Below are 21,913 nucleotides of genomic sequence, written 5' to 3'. Positions count from 1 at the left end.
AAACAAAAGTGCCAATATTTTCTACGATTTGGAAGATATAGTTTTGGAGACAATCACAATTCCTGGGCAAGTAAAAGGAAGTACCATTATCGAATGTACATGCAAGGTTACCATTGTCAAACCGCTAGTTTAGGACTAGACCCTAACTACCGTTAAATGGCATTGAATGGCTAAAATTGAGTTTAAAGCGAATTTATACTTAAAAATATCATTGGCTAATAATTTTCACTAATAAATTAACAAAAATATGGAGATAGTTCATATTTTGCCCAAATTTAGAAAAAAATATTTTTTTCCGCCTAGATTGGGCATTCCGCCCACTGTGGATCGGTGCCTTTTTAACGCCAAGTTATTCAGCCGCCATATTAGTAGTATAACTTATAGGGTCATTCCATGTCAACTCAACCAGGGTCCCACGCCCACCATCTCAGATTTTGATAATTTTTTCCCTGTTGTTAGTTTCAACCTTAGTTAACAAAAATCCAAAATATTAAAGACCCATTGCAAGTATTTTCCAAGATATGAGTGTTTGAAGTCAATGAGGCACACACAAATTCTGCACACCAGTCAAATTATTCAAAACTACCATATTTGTGCACCTGTACAACCTAAACAAAATGAGTGAAGCTAGTAAAAATTTTAGAGGCTATAAACATGCTGCTATAGTTTTCAAAAATCCTATCAAAACGATTTTCTCTTGAAAACTTTTTTTTCTATAAATGTTCAAAAATTGCACTTTTGACAAATTTCGTCAAAAAAGTGACATTTTCAAATACTTGTAAAAATCACATATGTCAAATGAAAGCCATAAAAATCTCTGTAAGCATGGTAAAGACCACCAACTTTAATAAAGAGTGAGGTTTTGGGCAATTTTGGATTTATTTGTTAATAAATCTTATGAAAATCATCGTTCCGCTAATGTTTTTTGTTGAAAAATGCCACTTTTTCAACTTCTAATAACAAAAAAGGGACACCAATTAGGTGACTGAGTTTTTTAATATAACTTGCACTATACTCTCTCTTTCAGTAAAATTAAACCTGAAGTTGCTTCCATGATGGATAGTGCTTCTATGATTTATTTTAATGATGGTTGTAAAACGGCGGGCTACAGCACTTATGTTTCAGGGCATCCCCCAAAAGGAGAGTTGTATATTTGAGTATCAAAGTTCCTGTAAACCCCTACCATTCTTTAAATTTAGCTGGTAATCTATTTTTAATTTCCAAATAGTATAAAATGGAAACATTTTAGCAAATATATGGATTTACTAGATATTTGCAATTAGGCAAAAACTGGTTGAATATGTACCTATTTGAAGGATAAGTACATACCTCTGACCTCTTAAGCCTGAAGGTAAGCATCCCAGGCCTTCTCAATTGCAGTGACTGTGGAATCTGGCAAGGTACACTGCCTTCCTGTGATGGTCTTACGCTCTGGTAGATGCATTAACACATCAGTCAACATTATCCAGCACTAATCCAAATGTTTTGGCAAAATGTTTGACCTAGCCTTACCATCTGGTGTCATGAAATTCACAAGAATTTCACCATCCTCAACTGTTTGAACAACACAGCCAATGTACCATCTGTTTTCATACACAGCACCGACATAATAGCCAGGTGCATGATGAAAATATATGGGAAGTGGAGACGTTTAGACACTTGTCCCAGCCAGCACAGATTTGAACTTATCCTTGGAGAAATCAGATATTGTGGGGATAAGCTTATCCTCCATGTGTAATATCCCTTTTTTCCACGATTTCAAGCGTTTGGGGTGGGGATGTCATGGTACCATATTGCCAAAATTGGCCGCATAGTAGCGCTGAAGTCCTCCATTACCGTTAAAGCCATTATAGTGGCTTCGTGTTTACATTTTTGGTGTTGTGTATAGTGGTGTTTGTGAGTAAAAATCGTTGATTATTTTGTGTATACAATGATAGTTAAAGTGATAATGCGACCTAAGCATCGTTTTTGTGTGCCTGAGTTCGATGTGGGCTACGCCGGTACGTACAGTTGTGGCGACACATCAAAACATCCCGGATTGTCGTGGATATTAATGAAGGAATCATCGACAGTGCTGTGATTTGTTAACAAATGCGAGGTATTAGTGATTGCAATTGCCAAATTCTAGGGTATAACTGTAATGGATTTTGAATTTGTGCGTTTAGAAACCATACGTAAGGTAATTCACCAGTCTCCTCTATAATTTGATGTAAGGAATTGAACAGTAAGATTTATGGTTTACCGATGAAGGTATAAAGACTGCTCCGTGTTCTAGTGTATTGTATATCGTTTCAAGATGAATCATTCATTAAATATATCGTTTTTAGAGCAATAATTTTGTTTATTTTCCACCTTCTTCTAACGGATTTTTTGGGATGTTCCTAAACTTGCGTGAATGTGTAACATAGTGAAAAAAACCTCATTGTGGAGACTAGTGCGGTATTGGCTTTCGATGGTGAATGATTCAGTGCATTATATTTCATCATGTATGTTATTATACAGTATTGTATTGCAGTATCCCATGTAGCATCAAATATCTCAGAGGCATCTCACGAGATATGATCTCATAGGCATACAGACCTCATAGACAGAGTGGTCATATATGCCTCGTGAGATGTCTCTGGCATATTTGATGCTATATGGGATACCATAATATAATAAAATACAATGATGAAAAATAATGCATTGAATCTTTCCTCATCGAAAGGCAATTTATGTTATTACGGTTATTACATTATTTTCACGTAGTTCTCATGAATCTCGCGTGGCAGCGCAGCGATCGTACGCGAAACAGCTGCCACCTAGCGGCAATTATACGGCGTAAGGATAGGCATATCTCAAAAAATGCGGAAGTGCATCTCCGATTTATCCCAAAAAACGGCGTGGATTATTCATACTTTATCTCTGCTTTCAGATAGGTTTCGTCACGGCATATATGTATAATATCCTCGTATTTAGGGATAAGGCAGAATCTGTGCTAGTTGGGGTAGTTCAAGTCTGCTTTTGAGTTTGAGCACTTTCAATATGTTAGTTACTCTCATTGGAATCCCAAGTTTCATGTTGCTATGCTTTAGCTCTCAACACAGAGTAGATATCATTTAGACCATGAGTGTTTGAAATTGAAGATTAGAGTTCTGGTGTGTCAACTACTAATTTTATGAATTTGGACATCCCTGGAGGTTGTGGAACTTTTTAGTTTGAATTTCCATGTGATATGTAATGGAGGGTTTTGATATCTGCTTTACTTGAAAACTTTTGGAAGACAAATGTCACTAGACCACTTAAACTCAAGAACAAGGATTGTGCTACCCAGTCAACACAGTATTCGTAATGAGGTCTTATATGAACTCATACGTTGGACTCCTTTAAGATTCCACATTAAGAGACATGAAAGGGCCTTTAAGACCTCACACTTCATGAGGTCACGTGAATGATGTCTTAAAGACCGCATACTTCATAAAGTCTTGAAGACCTCACACTTCATAGGGTCTTCAAGATCTCACACACATGAGGCCTGAAAAATCAAGTCATGTATATGTTAATGAATTATAATTTCAATCGTAATTATATATTTCTGCGTGTATAATATTTTTTCTTCCTTCAATTAACTCTTTATATTAAGAGATGGGTTCGTAAACTTCTCCCTCCGATTCTATTAAATAAGCTGACACTTCCACTTTCCGCTAGGTCCGCCATTGTGTTGTCGTGTTATTCTACTGCCTTGAGCTCAGACGTCTAGTTTATGATTAATATCGTGTGTACTCCATGGCCTAGTTCTTGCTCGTGTTTTTCCTTGTGTCTACGAACGTGAATCAGGATTCCATCGGATCTGAGATCGGCACGAACCTTGTGGACATCATGATGTGTTACGTGCACGGAGACTTGGAAGGTAAGTTTCAATGATTTTATGTGTACGATTCTTTATCCACTTGTTAATGAGAAAATCCATTAATTATGCTATTTTCCAAGCTGGTTAAGTTCTTGCTTATCATTGAGTATCGGTAAATATTCATGTAAAATTTTTAGGTGGAGCACGTTATGTGACGTGCCTTTGTTGTTGTTCATGTTTCATTTCATTCATTCATCGTGTCCTTATAAATTTGCTGTTATTGCATTTTAAATTATCTCCGCTAATATACACTATCTCGATCATATCTAGTACGTGTTCAAGCAGTGTTTTTATTATCTCGGGTTCACAAAACAGTTTTCCCTAAGATCATTGAAGTTTATAAACTTCTCAGTTCTCAAAATCATGACGTAAACAAACAAAAGTGCTAACCGATTTATAATTTGCTTGATTTCACTTCGTAATGTAACTTATGGAACGATAAAGCATGGAAATAACTTTCACCATGTATTTAAGTTAACTTCTAAGTGCATTCTAATGCAAGAGGAATGTAATTAAGTGTAAGAGTTAATCAAAAGTAGTTCACTAATTCGGTTACTCCTAAAATTAACCAAGTTAAAACGGTCATCTTCGGTGCTAAAACCGGCCCTGGGAGTATTTAGGGACTGCTAATGAGATAAATAGTCTTAATCTGGTTTATTTGATGTTATCATGTTATCAATCATAACTCTCAACAAACTTAAGTTCAATGTTTTTTTGGCAGCCTCTCTTATGAAATGGAACCCGACATCAGCAAGAGGTGTCGCCTTGGAGAGAGCGGAGAGGCAGCGGCTGTATCAAGCGGAGACCGCGTAAAGTATGCAGAGAGAAAGAATTCAAAAACTCGCGATGTTTGTTTATTGACTTTATATTATGAAGAATAAATTTATAAATATCATGAAGTTGTCTATTCCATTTTGTTTTTCTGCCGTATTTCCACCTATGGTTCTCATTAAATGTATTATTTTGCTTTATTTTAATTGGATACGTCGGGTACTTATGTCATCGGAGAATTTTCTTAAATAAAGGTGCGTAAAGTATTTTGAAATCTTAATTAATGGGCTAGTAGGGGCCCCGGCGTTTTATTAGGCTATTTCAAAGCCATCTATCAGAATTATTACGAAGTGGGTAATTTTTCTGGTTCTCCAGGTAGTTCCATTATCACACACGTGGAGGCGCCACATTTGCGCCTATATCATATTGGAACTGTTATAGGAGTCCTTTAAGACCTCTTGACTGAGCTCCTTCAGAGTCGTGTGAGACCGCGAAAAGAATTCCTATACGAGTGCATATGACCTCACGGAGACATCATTATGAGGCCATTTGGGACTCTTTTGTAGGAGTCCTACAAATTCGTCAGACTTCTTTATGACCTCATGCATGAGTCATACGTCCCACACAGCACAAAGTGAATAATATGCACATAATATTCAAATATTATGCGAATATTATGCCACCACAATGGTATAAAACGCGCATATTATGTACATAATATGTACATATAAATGGTATAATGTCCTCATAAATTGCGATATTATGCGCATAATATGCGGAATATATGCAGTGATGGAATGGCATAATATGCACATAATATTCAAATATTATGCGAATATTATGCCACCACAATGGTATAAAACGCGCATATTATGTACATAATATGTGCATATAAATGGTATAATGTCCTCATAAATTGCGATATTATGCGCATAATATGCGGAATATATGCAGTGATGGAATGGCATAATGTTTGCATATATACGGAATATATGAGGACATTATACCATTTATATGCTCCTTTTATGTACATATTATGCACAATTTATACCATTGATGTGGCTATATATATGCACATATTATACCCATATATATGCACCTTTTATGTACATATTATGCACAATTTATACCATGGATGTGGCCTAAAATATATGCGCATATTATACCATTTATATGCTCCTTCTGGCACGATTTATACCATTGATGTGGCTAAATATACGCACATATTATACCCATATATACCATTAGTATGCACCTTTAGGTACATGTTATGCACATTTTATACCATATCTACGAACCTTTTATGCATATTTTATACCGTTGATATGTGATAATATGCAGTTGCATAATATTCGAAAATTACATGAATAAAAATTGATTTCTGGAAACGAGGAGAAATTTAATGAATCATTCATCTAGACACAGCATAGGTACATTGCACTAAAACAAGGCACAATCCTTCAGCGTTGTACCACAAATATTCAGTTAGGAGTCCTATATCATCGCAAATTTGGTTTAAATATCATGTGAATGACATCTAAAGACAAACATTAACCCTTCCATAATCGTTACTCATGAAATTGCGATTAGAAAGTACAAAGTATGTCACACGAATTCACAATCACAACACACGCGATGATTCCTTCCATGACATCCGCATGGTTGAACATCTACGATCTTTTCTTAGCGAATGTATTAAAAATGGTCCAAAATGTGATTCTAAGCCACAAAGAGGTCTTCTAATCGCATAATTATCTCTGTGTTAGTCATAGAGTTGTGGCGAGCAATCACGCAAACGATATAAGCAAGCCGTTCTTGAAAATGCACTCCGAAACAATAAAGATAATATTGTCATTAATAATCACAAATTAAAATAATAATATGCATATATGATCAAGTATGTGATATCTTCAGGGCGAAAGTGCAGCTCACAACCTGGATCAGTACCTAAGTGCCAAAACTTCGTCTTTCCTTGGAATAGCCTTCCTTCACTTTTCAAGCTGGGACTCTGACTGAAAAAGTACCGTCATAAGATATACATTTAGGTAATTAAAAAAATTAATCAAAGTACTGGGAATAACACTCAAAATTAGGAGCTGATAATTTCAGATTTGCTTTCAAACCCTATGACAAACGACAACGACTCACGTACGTGTACTTACTTTGATTTTAAATAAAGTCCTGTTCTTCATACCATGAAGCTTATTATTCCTTATCGTATATGCGTTACCAGAATAGTACTGTGACATAAAATAGTTCCGTAGACCCATCTTTTCCTCATTAATATTAGATTTTTCAATAGACGTTCTACTACTACGGCAATATGGCTACGGCTGGCTACGGGAACAACTAACAACAATGAACAACAACACAACGGCAATATGGCTACCAAGCTGCCTACCTCGCTAGACCGGAATATGCCGGTGTGTAAAATAAAAAAATAATAATAATAATAGTGGAGTATTCTGCGAACGATACGAAATTGTTAGTGATATATTAAAACATAAGTTTTCACATTTTTTGATACAGAGGATGTATGATCATCGATTTTTACGGATACAATCAAGTTTACGGCGGCATAATATTTAAATATAATGTGCATATTATTCGCATATTATGTGCATAATCGACGGAATATTATTTGCATATTATGCCTATCCATTTATGCAACTTTCATACTGAATAGGATTTTTGAGTTTGCTGAGTGGCTGCTGATTTATGATTCTTATAAGAATCATAATTAATGATAAAATGTTACTAACAACGAAATAATATGCATACAATGTCAATATTATTAATAGTTTACGGCGGCATAATATTTAAATATAATGTGCATATTATTCGCATATTATGTGCATAATCGACGGAATATTATTTGCATATTATGCCTATCCATTTATGCAACTTTCATACTGAATAGGATTTTTGAGCTTGCTGCGTGGCTGCTGATTTATGATTCTTATAAGAATCATAATTAATGATAAAATGTTACTAACAACGAAATAATATGCATACAATGTCAATATTATTAATAGTTTACGGCGGCATAATATTTAAATATAATGTGCATATTATTTGCATATTATGTGCATAATCGACGGAATATTATTTGCATATTATGCCTATCCATTTATGCAACTTTTATACTGAATAGGATTTTTGAGTTTGCTGGGTGGCTGCAGATTTATGATTCTTATATGAATCATAATTAACGATGAAATGTTACTTACAATGTAAAAATATACATATTATGTCAATATTATAGTAATAGTTTACGGCGGCATAATATTTAAATATTATGTGCATATTATTCGCATAATATGTGCATAATCGACGGAATATTATTTGCATATTATACCTATCCATTTATGCAACTTTTATACGGTATAAATTTTGAGTGTTCTGTGTGGGGTGTTTACTGGGTACATAAATGATCTTCGATTGGAGTTGAAAGGTAACTTAGTATGGAGAAGGGGGTTTCGTCATATCTCCTCTGCAGGAACGGTCTCACCAGATTTTTAGATTTGTCTCCTCCACAAGTGTGTATATTTGGAAAAATATGCATTCTTACAATGATGCTGCATTCCATTTGGGGCACATTCTAGACCACTCAGAAAAAGCTTATGGGAAATTAGTGTGCAGACAGCAAGAAAAATTGAAATGCACAGCGGAAAATCTGTTAAACCTGGTCAAAAGTTATACCCTTGATGTTTAGCTTTGGTTTCAAGTTTTGAGGACATTCAGGTTGAAGATGCATTCTGCCCACCTCATTGTATCAAGCATGAAGATACATTGAAGCATGTTAATACAAGTTTTGAAAGTCTTAGCTGTTCACCAATCAAAATTTCAAATTTGAGTCAGACTAACAGATGAAGTTATAGCAGGAACAAAATTCACTCTTGTCAAGTAGTCAATTCACTCCTGGAAGAAAGAGTGAGCACATGCTTTGATGTACCAGGGCATACCCAGGTAAAAATATTTGGTCTGTAACTAATCTGGATCTGGTCTGTAACTGGTCTGAAAGGCTAAATTTTGTTCTGTAACTGGTCTGTAACAGAACTGGACTGGTCTGGATTTCAGAGAGGTAAAGGAAAATGGTCTGTAACTAGTCTGGAATTCTGGTCTGTAACTGTGCTGTAATATTCGATGGTGTGTAACTGATCTGGATCAACTATCTGTAACTGTACTGTAATTTTCGATGGTCTGCATCTAGTCTGGATCTATTCTGTAACTATGCTGAAATATTCTATGAGTTTCAACTGCTCTGGAACTATTCTGGAAAAATTCCAAGTGAGTCAACTGGTCTGGATTCTGATGTGACATGAGATCTGATATTTTATTTGGTCATCTGCAATTGCTCTTAAATTTATTTGTAACAGTGAAATTATTATAATGTATATCAGGTATTGCTACTTAATGGAATTAGGAATCCTGGGCTATGGAGTGGTCAATTTTTAATGCCCATTAATTTTTTTTTCAAGAAGGGTTACAATTTTATATTTGTTATTTCATAGATGAATTTCACATGGGTTCAAAGGTACCCACTGCCCACAATCATGGCTTGTGGAGAGTTGCGTTATTTGGATGGCATTAGAAAGGGCTGCATCATAAATTGAGACTAATATCAAAAGTACGTCTGATATTATAGTCTCAATTTATGATGCAAACTTTAAGCACTTAAGCTAGCTTGGTAAAATAGTAAAAATATCACTTCTAAATGATTGCACAAGCAATGAAGGTTGAAATATCAAATAGGGTTTTGGAAAGTCGTTAGCAGTCAATAAAATAATTTGCAATGGTTTATTCTAATTCCAATGTATTTACCAATTTCAGGCAAAACTTTTTGCCCGCAACTTCCACTGTAATAAAAATGAACTCCTCCATGGTGGGTAGACATAGGGTAAATGAAGGGTAGTACCCTCCATGGTGTGTAGTTAACCCTCCATCAACCCATGCTCTACATTCCAGGGAGGGTAAGGCAAGGGTAGCACTACCATGGAAGAAGGATTCTTCCATGGCACTACCTTTCCTAAGATCTCCTTCACTCACCAAACATCTACACTTACATGTTACATACATAGGCGGATCCAGGGGGGGGGGGGGCACGGGGGCACGTGCCCCCCCCCCCCCCCCCCCAGACCCTCAAAAATATGCAAGATTTTTAATACGGCCCCAATATCATTGCGTTCGTTTTGTATTACGAGGTATCCTTGTGCCCCACCCAGAACAAAATCCTGGATACGGCCTTGCTTGTGCCCCTCCCAGAAAAAAATCCTGGATCCGCCCCTGGTTACATACTAACATACCTACTTCTTTCAAAAAATTGCATTGCATTTCTGTAGGGAAGGGGTGCAGTTAATGAGCTGATTGTAAGAAAAATTTAATATCTTCCAGCTAGTAAGTAGCGCTTACACACTTTATTTGGGCTATGGAAGCATAAAATAATATACTTAAGTATCTATTTGCCCCCTCAAATGCAAATGGATCTCAATTCAGAACACAGTGTATATAATGGTAATAAGGTGAACGTAATGCATCATTTCAGTAACCCATTAAAATTAAAGCATTTGTTGAAGAGGAAAATATCTGAAAAGTCCCCGGGTACCTTCAAAAAGGTACACCTCGCACCTATAAGAAGCAGGTGCACCTGCTCCAGAGAAATTTAGTTCTGTAAAAGAATGTAGTAACTGCGGTAGATACATATTTTGCGGATTAAAAATTTGAGTTACAATTTTTTCCCCATTATATAACGTATTAAAAATCGTATTTTGAAACTTGCGCCAAAACAACCAGCGGCCATCTTCTATACCACGTGACCTAACAGCCATTGGCACTGGAATTTTGTTTACACTCGTAGATACAGTAGTTTCCGACTTTGTGAATTAATCTGTGCCTTAAAACCGTATTTTACAGGCAACTGTATGTTTAAGAACGTATGGATGAGGAAAATATAACGTTTTTCAAAGTGAAAACTTCCAAAAAGGAATCGAAAAAAATACTGTTTCATGCAATTGCATACTATCACAATGAAATCAACGCCGGATAAAGTTTTTATTTACCGGGTTTGCGGAAAAAGTGGCTCCTTGCAGCACGTAGAGATTTAAAGAAGATGCATTGGTCAGCATCAACCCATCTCTGCTGCGCTGACTATTTTAATGTAAGTACATGGAACATATTTTTACAATCCATAGTAAATCAACGAACTTGAGTATCAACAATTTTTTAGGACTAATGCAATTAATGAACTACTTCTTTCAACCCAATAGTTATAAAAGATTATTTATTACTACGTTCTCACTGTGATTACAATTTAGGTTGATCTTTGGCTTAACTTGTATATTAAAAATACAATTCATTCAGATCGATTATGTTGAAATATTTCAAGTTACTTTTCTCCCGTTATAAACCACATTGTTAGCAGTTTTTCATGGCATAATAAAGTATTAGCCACACTATAAATTCATTCGTGCATGAAAGGTTTTTCTTGAAATTGAATAACCATATTAGAGAATATGTGGAACAATTTTAAGTTACTTTGAGTACTTATTACTTAGCTGGTTATTAAATGTTACAATTCTCATTTTCCAGGATTGATGGCGATGGACACTAGACGTTTTCTCTACTACAATACATGTTAACTGTGTTACTAGAACTAGAGAATGTTTTGAGTACATCAATAAATGTTAAATTGCCTGTATAGATTTATTTTATTGCATAGAAAATCATCCACCTCCATACGAATCCAAAATTTCCTGTTGCAGGGGATATGTTAATGATGGTTTGTCAAAAGTCATATGCTAACATGTTTTATCAACTTAGAACTTTGATGGGAGTACACAGCTGAAATGCAGTTGCCATGTGTGAGTACAATGAATATCTTACGATCGGATTGACATTTGTTAAATTCTGAATTCCATTTGCACTCATACTGGCATAATCGGGAGATACATCAACTCTGAGCTTTTGATTGTTGTAAGAATTACTCAACTTTCTTGCCCCTTACAGCTGAAGACATCCATAGAGATGTATCATCGCTTTTCAAAATTAACAATTTATTAAATTGATTATGTAAGAATGCTATTGTAACAATTGAAGACTACTGCTTTGAGAGTATGCCTTTATCTCTGTCATATTTGGCTGGCTGGGAAATGCCTTCAGTATGCTTCTCAGATTTATTTGTTTAGGCTGTTCCCTTTTCCTTACTAGCTGAACTGAACCAGTCAGATCAATGAGATTGACTGATCTTTTAGTTATCCTGAGTCTCAGGTTAAGTAGTATAAACCAACTAGTCACTAGAACAGATTAGTTCCAGACCACATAGTCCCCCTGAGAACAGACCAGTTCCAGAGCAGTACAGACCAGTTACAGACCAGTTCACCCACCCGTTGTCCAGACCAGTTGCAGACCAAACTGGTCTGGAGCAATGTTTCAATTTCTTCCCAGTTCCAGACCAGCTGCAGACCTTTAGCTCCACCCCCGTTCCAGACCTGTTCCAGCTCAGTTACAGACCAAATATTTTTACCTGGGATAGTTTTCATAATTAAAACAGAGTTTTTAAATTTGATAATTGTTCTGATTTCAATGCAATGATAGATGATCTCAAAAAAAAATGTGAAGAATCAAACTGGGAAAAGCAGTCGTAAGTTCTTACACTGGTGCCAACCATAGAGCTCTCTGGAGGGGGCATAAGCGCTCTGAGGTGAAGCCAGGCGAGCCAGGCATAACGGTACTTTTGCGCATTTAGCCATCTTACGATGTCCTGCTTCGTCGATTTGCCGTAAGCTTGCATGTTAAGAAAATACTGTTTTTTTCTGAAACCAGTGGCTACAGAAGTCATATAAAGGTACGTAAATATTTATTAGTGTGTTTATTTTCATGGATATTATTATCTACATCCGGAAACATTCCGTTAGGCAGATATATGCTATTTAAACTTTGCATTCGCAGATGGTTTGCTGCTCGGCTTACGGGTGCAATAATCGCACGGAAAGGAAGAAAACAGGCCTTACTACTACTTACACCGGTGAGTAAAATATAGAATAAAATAGTCAAAAAAATGCAATATAGCGTGAGATGTTCGCTACACCTGATACATATTGAATTTGTTACCTACAACGTGCTCGTGTTTGGGGTGCCTTTTAATGTGAATAGTTGATAATGTCATTAGTCAACGGTAGTAATTAAGTATTTTATTTGTATTTTAAGTGTCATGTTAACTATTTTGTTGCGAGTATAATATTTTAAGTGTCATGTTAACTATTTTGTTGCGAGTATAATAGTAACGATGGGAAATAATGCGACTGAAACACGTGTCACACACACCTTTAAGATGGCTTGTAAGGTATTATGCGGAGTTATGTGGTGTTCTGTAATTTTTCAGTTAAAATATTGGAGAAGACATAGCAGTTATGATGCCTTGGAAGTGTGTAATATTAATTATTTCAATGACGGAAAGAACTAGTGAAAAAGTGGCCTTAGCGTGCTTTATGCTGTGTTCATCGGTACTCAATGTTTAAAACGTAGAGAAAGAAAGTATGATACCTAGGGATTTGTTACTAAGTTTGTGAATAAAGGTATTGGTGAAGAAATATTTGCAGGGAAGTGTGATTATTTAGCAATTTAAATTTCAACTGTAGCTGATCATTTGATCGTTAAACCGACCCTTGTATTTCGTTATGAAGTAGGCAATAGTAGCTTTAGTGAGTGTATATTCATTACTTCTCGCGTTGCCTTCAATGTTATCCCGTATAGTTATGACGTGTAATTAATGAAGTGAATTAGTCAATTTTATTTTTAAACTATCTGTTCCCTTAGATGCTAAAGTAGGATTTTAAAGTTTTATTCATTAAATCAAAGAAGTAAAGGAAAGTATACTGTGCATACACAATCAGGGGTGGAAATGTTGAAATCACGTTAAGTTCACATAACATACTTTCGATTACAGAGGGATGCACACTAACATTGAGATAATTAATCCCGCTAGTTTAACTTTTCTATGTACTGCTGTGTTAGCGGGTATGTTACATTATGGTAAGAGTAACGACTGGAGGTATTTTTGACTTCCTCTCGATGGCATTGGTACATGGCCGCTATGTTATCTTAAAGCAACTCTTGTATTATAAGAGGTGGGAGGGATTATGACCTATTACTTTCCCACCGCAGGAAACTATGTTAGAGGATCCATAATGTCAAGTTTTCATGAATGGCCCTTGTATAAATAACTTATTTCTGGATTCATTTTACACTTGATGGGTGTGTGTTCTTATTTATTGTTTGAGCATGACAAGGATATGATGAATTAAATATAAATGAAGTCAGTCACATTCTAAGGTATGCATCTATGAAATTCTGTGGTGACCACATTGAGTGCATTGGTATTTGATCTGCTATTTCAATTGCCGAGTAATTGTAATTTAAATACATTATCTATAGTAATATTTTTTGGAATTGGTGTATTTATAAAAATAATGGTTATTGTAGAGGAAATTTCTTTCCACCTATACATATTCACTTTCGCAGCCTTTCTACTTTTTTCAGGATATCCTTGGAAGTTTGCTGGTCCTTTTATTAAGCCATTTCCGAAAACCTTTCACCATTTACTTTCCTGTGATGAATCATGAAGAGTGGCAGTTGCTCACTGGAAAAATTATGAATTGCAATCGCCTTAGCTGTTTGCATTTCGGTTTTGCATTTTTGGCCTCACCCATGCATTGTGTATGTTTACATTTGCTGTTGATCTGCCAAAGTTGAATCTTGTACTTGAACAATGTGAAAATTTTTTGTGTCGTGAATTAATCTTTCTGTAATTTGCCCATTAAATGAATTTTTATGCTTGATTTTGTTTTTCTTTGAAAAATCATAATATGTCGACCTTTTCGTCAAGTTAAATTCAGAGGCACGCACTCAGACGAGTTCACTCGCGTGCAAAGGGGCATTACTTGCTGTAGTATGGATATTTTCCAGGGGCTTGGGTTGTAAAAATAAAATAATTTGTATCGAAAACGTAGTGGTTTCGCAATCTTTCGTCCGTCAATCTTACTTGAGCATGGTCAACTGCGGACGTACGCACTCGTAGTGCATTAACTTGCATTACGAGAGGTAGCACCGTTTTTTTTCGGGGGCTTTGACAGTGAAAATGGAATTATGTGGAACAAAGTCGTAAGTTCTTTCTGCGTAATGTCGTAAAACTTATTTTAACTTCGGGTTTGGTCAATATTTCTATCGTACAGGAGCAGTTCATGACGAGTTCAATGGTGATTACTATGTTCGTAGAAGTAACGACGGTGCATAGCAACATATTCAATCGATCTTTAATTTCCGGATTAAGATTCATTAAGTTAAAATTAATGCAATTTTCGAATTGCCAGCCATTGTTTAGCTAGTAATATTGAGTCAATTATGCTTGACTAAACACCTCATTGTCCGTTGATTATTGTCTTCCTGCAGGTCACAAGGGCTCTGATCCAGCATAAATTTATTCTTTGGGCATGTATTACTATTTATTTTCATCGTACCTTTCGCGAAAAATGCCTAAAGGTATTATTTAATGAGTTGAAAGCAAAAAATTGTCGTTGCCCCGTAAGACTCTGTGTTATAGCAGGGCAGCGCATCATGGCTAAATGCGCAATTTGGCCACGCCCCCCTGGCTTCACTTCCCGCTATTGGAAAGGATAGGGCGCGCCCCCTCCAGTTACCTCTATGGTGCCAACAAGATGGACTATATTGTTAGCAGCGTTCGAATTCTCACTGATATCACGGCGGAGGGATACTCCGTCGCATCGGGCTGACGACGGATGTGGCGGAGGGAGCGCCGCTAGGGGCGCGCTAGGGGAATGGAGGGGAAGGAGACGGATGACGAAGCGAAGCCTGTCCAAGCCTGTCCGGAGGCGGCATATTGGATGCGAGCCCTGGCCTGAGCACACGCATGGTCGTGTTGTACCTGTGCAAATAAATGTGTAAAGCCGAGAGTCTCATGTCATTTTCAAAAGATCTAACATCAGAAGTGGGATTCTTCTCTGCGCTCAAGACGACGCCGACGCTGGGAAGAAATATTTTTTCTAGCTGCTGACGGAATGGAGGAGATACTCCTCGATGTGCTGAAGAAGGTGAAGAGCAGCCAAGGAGCCATAGACCAGATTGACCTGCCCCTTTTCCGCCCAGACATTGACGATGCTCAACGCTGGATTCAACATGCCGAGATAATTATGGAGGAGTTCTACTGGTCGGATGTCCAGACGCTTGTAAGAGTGAGGCGTTATTTGACTGACGAATCCAAGGTATGGTCCGAGAGCTGGTCTCCAGCTGGTGTGCTTTCAAAAACGATATTTTTAGAAGTTTTCCCCTCGCGGAAAATTCTTGGCCGATTGCTTGTTGAAGCTGCTGCTTGCAAAACTTCAGATTTCAATACTTTTACTGCATATGCTTAAGAAATTGACCCTTCTTAAAAGATTGGGAGCCCAATGGGGACCTGAAGATTTAATTGAATTAATTGTTCACGGCATAAGTGACGGGAAAATCCAGGAGTCAGCGAAAATGCGCGACTTTACATCCGTCTCTGATCTAATTTCTTATTTGAGCTCCCTTCAGAAGGTGGCACGTGGGGAAGTAGTCGAAGGAGATAACGTCGAATCAGTTCGGCGGGTGTTTATGGGCTTAATTGATACTGGAGCGGACGTATCTTTGATGTGTGATAAATTTTTGGCTACTTTCTCTGGTAAATTAATACGAAACGAACTTCCCATCATGTGAATTTTACCTGGGAGACTTATATCGAAGTTCCGTTTTGACGCAACCGTTGAGATTACTGGTCAAAATTCGAAGCTCACTTTCGTGATGGTACCTTCTGCATGCCTCGATTACGATGTCATTGTAGGGTGCAACCTATTTGAAGACATAATGTTAGCCGCTGTCACGGACTGCGACGGTACTCGCGTGATTCGGCGACAGCACAGTCGTGACACACAATGTTAAAAAGTGTAGACAGCGTAGCGTAGCGGACGACGCGGCTGGAGCCACTACAGCGCATTCTGCGGGCGTTTTCCGTAAACTAGCACCCTCCCCTACCGTACCCCCTCCCCTCCAGTCCCCATTCCACTTTTATTCTTGCTTTGCGTGTTGCATACGGTAGGGATACTATGCGGGATATCATTTAAATAAAATCACAACATGTGCAAAGCAAATGCCCATTTATTTTATAAAAGTTCACATAAAAAGTCACTCACCTGCCAAATACAATGATTTGAATTAGTAAATAAATAAACACTATACACAGGATGGCGAAAGCCTGACAAGAATCTCTCCATGCCTCACTTGTGTACGCATAAGTCCTCGTACCCACACACACAGCGAACTATAATTCCTCAGTGTCATCACAAATTACGGGATAAGAACACCACAAAGAAAATTCCTTTACCAGTGGCCACTTCACTGCACTGAATATGAGATTGTTGAAAAACAGAAATTGGTAAGCAAAATCAAGATCACTATACAAGCGTTAATGGGCTGAATATACGTGACTTTTCGAAAATATAACGTTGTCAACCACTTCACACACCACACGCAGGCTTGAAAACTTGATGTAGAGAGAATTAAGTTAAAATAGAATCAACAACTACATACAAACAACGCCTAAAACCGTACATCGCGATAACACAAGATCTAACCGGTCCACAGTAAGTAGATGTTTTCCTCACGATCAAAACTTTCGAAATGAGGAGACGAAATTTCATTGGCCGATTCATGATTGGTCGATGGGTGAGACAGAGGAAGCACACATATTTCATATTTCCTATTTATTATTAAAGATACCAACTGAGTTACATTACACAAGTTATGAAATAATTTTTTACGCAATAATATTTATTAATCAAAACTATCTTGTTAAACGATAGCGTTAGTTCAAGAAAACGCCCGTCAAGCTGTTGTGTCGCACGCTGTCAACAGTTCGCCCGCCTTGTGCCTAAGCCCTGGGCGACAGCTGCCTGGCGTCATTTGAGCACGGCGAGTCGATTGAGGGTGAGAGGGGTCGGACAGAGGGGAAAAGCGGGGTGGGTAACTCTCGCCGGCAACGCATTGCCGAATGTCGCCACCGTAGCGTGGGAGATTCAAAACCGCGCCTGTTCGAATAGCGTACGCTTCTGGTCGTTTTTCTTAAATTCATACTCCACTATTTCCATCTCTTCGTTGAACACTAATGCAGAAAGACTAAGGAATAGCAACTGCCGCCACAGTGGAAGGGATAGTACATAAATAAATAATCCAAAAATATTTTAAAACATTTATTTCACTTCTTCACTAATACATATGTTGACATGTTTATAAAAAGGTAAAGTATCAAAGCTGAATAAATAAACGAAAGTAACACAACAGTAGATACAGGTAAACGGAAATAATATTCCAACAGTAGGAATACCCATTACCAAAAAGATTCAACAACATAGTTACCTTCTACAAAAACCCATCACAAATACAAAAGCAAACACTACCTATTTAAAACCAATGAAAAGACTCGGGCATGGTAAAAATTGAATCATGTCATTAGAGTATTGTCAAAAACATACTATCAGAAATATTTTTATTAAATGAAAAAAAAATATTCTATGCAAATAATCTCCTCTATAAAATTCAGAACCCAAGAGGTTTGCCAACAGGAATAGGGTGGTTTCCTATTATTTTTTTATTGCCTTAATCGAAAGATTATTACTCCTGGATACGTATTTCACGCTTTTAGATTTTTAAATGACAACATCTATTTTTCGCGATTAAATGAAAAGTGAAAATTTTCAAGCGCGCGAAAACGCGACGCTTAAGTATGCATGCCGGGAAATATCTCCGTACGTCGTATTTCTGGTTCCCCCTCCCACCCGGTGAGGTGACCTTGAGGCGAGGCTTAGCTCTGATACATCGCAGGATGCTAGCGGATAGCTGAGTACCTTGCTGAATGGTAGCGCATGGCTTAAAAAAGGTTTATTAATACCTTATAAAACGAAGAAAACTTTCCGACCTTAGCCAGTTTTAATAGGTGATTATTAAGACATGTTTCCCTGAGCTCTGTGCCTCATGCATGCATTGGTAACCTCAGACGATGTATAACTCCTATCTACTCGTATAGAAACTAGGTCCCTGTGACGTCATGCAGAGTGGAATCGCATGGGCGCCAATCTGGCCTTTTTCAAATGAGGATAAAATTTGGCCCTTGCCATTCGTCTAAACCGGTATTTCAAAAACCAAATAATTTGTGTATTATGAATACACTAATGGTGGGTAACGAATCGCAATCAATACCTTTCGTTTTCTTTGATGAAGGAAACTACCCTATTAGTCTCCAATGAGAAGAACGAGGCAATTGAAAACTATGACAACTGAAACCAATTCATTGGGGTCAAGAAGAATGAAGTAAGAAGGTAATATTAACGTATTATGCTGGTATAGGTAAATTTACATGGTGCATATGTTTATGCCTATCACCCCTTCCCTCTTTGAACTTTTTCCATTAATTCGTATTAAGGCACTTTCCCGTTCATGTTACCCATGAATTCTTTCCTTCCCCCTAACTCTCTTTTGGATCATTAAACCTACTATCATGGTTCCTCCATTCTTCATCCAAAATGATCAAACTTCACAAACGTAACCAATTTAATTAACATTCTCACCACACTTCATTTACCACATTTAACTATTTCCATACCGCCCTTACAATTTAATCTCTGTACATGTTAAACAGCAATGATGAAATTGGACTGCCATGCCTCACACCTTGAACAGCAGATGCCAACCTAGATTCTACATAAGCTAATCCCACCAACACAGTCCAATTCAAAGAAATATCAAGGATCAGTCGCCTGTTCCTCCAACCTATCACTATTCCCAACGAGGATTAGCCAATGAAATGGATGGAAAACCTGTATAAAATCTAAGGAACCGGGATACACAACAAATTTCCATGGTAGTTTCCATTCAATAAGGCACCTCATTACTAATATGTCATCATGAGTTGACTTTTCCCTTATAAAATTTAAACTGCTATTCGCCCACATAATTGTACACTCGAATTATCATTCATGTAACGTAAATTAATCAAAAACAAATAAATAATTTTAACTGAAAGCAGACTCATCATCAAACATTCTAGAGAATGCATCTCCCACGAAAAGAAGCAATTATTGTGTGCTACTAGGTTATAAAAATCAAATAAATCATTTTTAGTGGAAAATGATTCCACAAAAAATCCTAAACAGCAAGTGCCCCTTTTCTGGTAAGAAACAAATAGTGTTTGCCACTAGGTTAGCGCTCACATTAATCAGCTAAAACATAATCACCAACACATGAAAAACACATGAACAAAATTCGTCAAGCACGCTCATCAAGGAAGCAAGCAAGGAAACGAAAAAGCAATACATCATTTTCATTGGCAACAGACTTGAAAAAATTCTAAATAGGAAGTAACCCTTTCCTGGTAAGAAACAATTAGCTAATGCCTTTAGGTTAGGACTCACATTAATCAGCAAAATTTATAAGCCCACCACAAGAGAAACTCAAGAACAAAAGTTACCCACAGCAAGGAAACAAGGAAGCTATAAAATATTTTCAGGGGAAGCAGAGATAGCATATATATACTATGTAGCAAGTTCCCCGGTCCTGTTAAGAAGCTATTATGTTTTTCGAGTAGGTTTGTATTCACATTTATTGGCCAAGTAGATAAGCCCGCCACTAGAGATGTACTAGAGTAAAATGCTATCAAACGAAAGGAATCACCAAAGCAAAAACTCAGTTTCAATGGAAACAGGCCTAGACAAACATCCTAAATAGGAAGTGCCCCTTTCCAGGTAAGGAGCAATTAGTCAAAGCCATTACGTATGGACACAGAAGGAAAATGACAATACACAACCCCCACCACTACAGGCACACAAGAAAAAATACAATCTCAAGAACAGAATCAAATCAAATCAGCAATAAATTATAATCAATGGAAGTGGACCTGACAAACATCCTAAAGAGCAAATACCACTTTTCTGGTAAGATGCAATTATTTACGCCTCTAGGTTTGGACTCACATCAATTAGACAATTGCATAAGCCCACCACAGGAGATACACAAGCTCAAAGTGCATTTGCAGGCAATTAATCAAAATAGCATAAAATTATTTTCAATCGACACAATACTAGCCAAATATATTAAATAGGAAGTGCCCTTTTCCTGGTAAGGAGCAATTAGTTTATGCCACTAGGACAGGAGACACAATATAGAGCACAGTTCACCACCCACACCACACAAGAAACAGGCGAAAAAGTCACACCAAAGCCAAAAATAAAAAGCAATAAAAATACTCTGAAAGCAGAGAAAGCACAAATATCCTAAGTAGCAAGTGCCCTTTTCCTGGTAAGGAGCAATTAGTTTATGCCACAAGGACAGGAGACACAATATAGAGCACCCTTTGACAACCCCCATATTAATTCAAAACCACCACCATATGAATAACACAATGAAATATCTTATGCAAATAAAGAAAAAATGAAATATATACATATAGGCATAAATATAAATCAAAACTTACTTCTTTCCTCTGCAGTACATTCTTATGCTGTTTTCTATAACTGCATCATATATATCTTGCGGAAGATCATGCGCTGAGCATTTAACCCAGGAAAAACGCTCTTTTGCATTTAGACTTTTAGAAAGGCTTTTTTTTAATCCTATTTTGTGGGCAACATTAGGTATTTCTTTTGTTAAATTTTCTGTTACACTATATATGGCATCCTTTAGCAATGCTGATGGAAAAAATGTCTTGCCATCTCTATTCAGGGCAGAATGCTTGCCAAAGTTCTCTCCAAATAGCGATTCTTCCGTGTATATTACATTAATACAGTCACTGCAAGTCAATGATTTCATCACAGACTTGAGGACTGTATTACACAATTCCAACCTCTGCATTTCGCCAGAAATTGGGTTGACATCATCAGGGGTGTCAGTTGCTTCCAGGTTTTCTATGCTAAACTCCTCATCCTGAGGAACTTCATCAGGAATTTGCTGCATGAGCTCCTCTAAATCCGATAAAAAAGTGTCATCATCTACTTGACAATTTCCACCTTTTCTTCCGACCTTGGGAGTTCCATGCAGCATGGATGTCTTGATGGAGGATGCAAATTGCTGAGTGGTAGGGTTACTGTTACATCCAATGTGGAACCTTATGCTCCCAAACAAATTCTCCAGCGGGTCTTGATTAAGCCTCCTCGTTTCCAGTTTTTTCAACCCCTC

At 37.2% G+C, this 21,913-nt stretch overlaps 2 long non-coding RNA genes across 2 annotated transcripts; both read left to right on the top strand.

Annotated features, from left to right (window-relative positions):
• Positions 1 to 10,461: 10,461 nt before the first annotated feature.
• Positions 10,462 to 11,357, top strand: LOC124171747. Its single transcript, XR_006867946.1, has 2 exons — positions 10,462 to 10,817; positions 11,249 to 11,357. It is a non-coding gene; the product is annotated as an uncharacterized LOC124171747 (long non-coding RNA).
• Positions 11,358 to 12,320: 963 nt separating this feature from the next.
• On the top strand, positions 12,321 to 14,234 carry LOC124171015. The gene is made up of 3 exons (XR_006867625.1): positions 12,321 to 12,503; positions 12,608 to 12,683; positions 14,198 to 14,234. It is a non-coding gene; the product is annotated as an uncharacterized LOC124171015 (long non-coding RNA).
• Positions 14,235 to 21,913: the final 7,679 nt, after the last annotated feature.

This window comes from Ischnura elegans, chromosome X (assembly GCF_921293095.1).
Source record: "Ischnura elegans chromosome X, ioIscEleg1.1, whole genome shotgun sequence".
NCBI lineage: Eukaryota > Metazoa > Arthropoda > Insecta > Odonata > Coenagrionidae > Ischnura > Ischnura elegans.
This window is presented reverse-complemented; position numbering and strand designations above follow the sequence as displayed.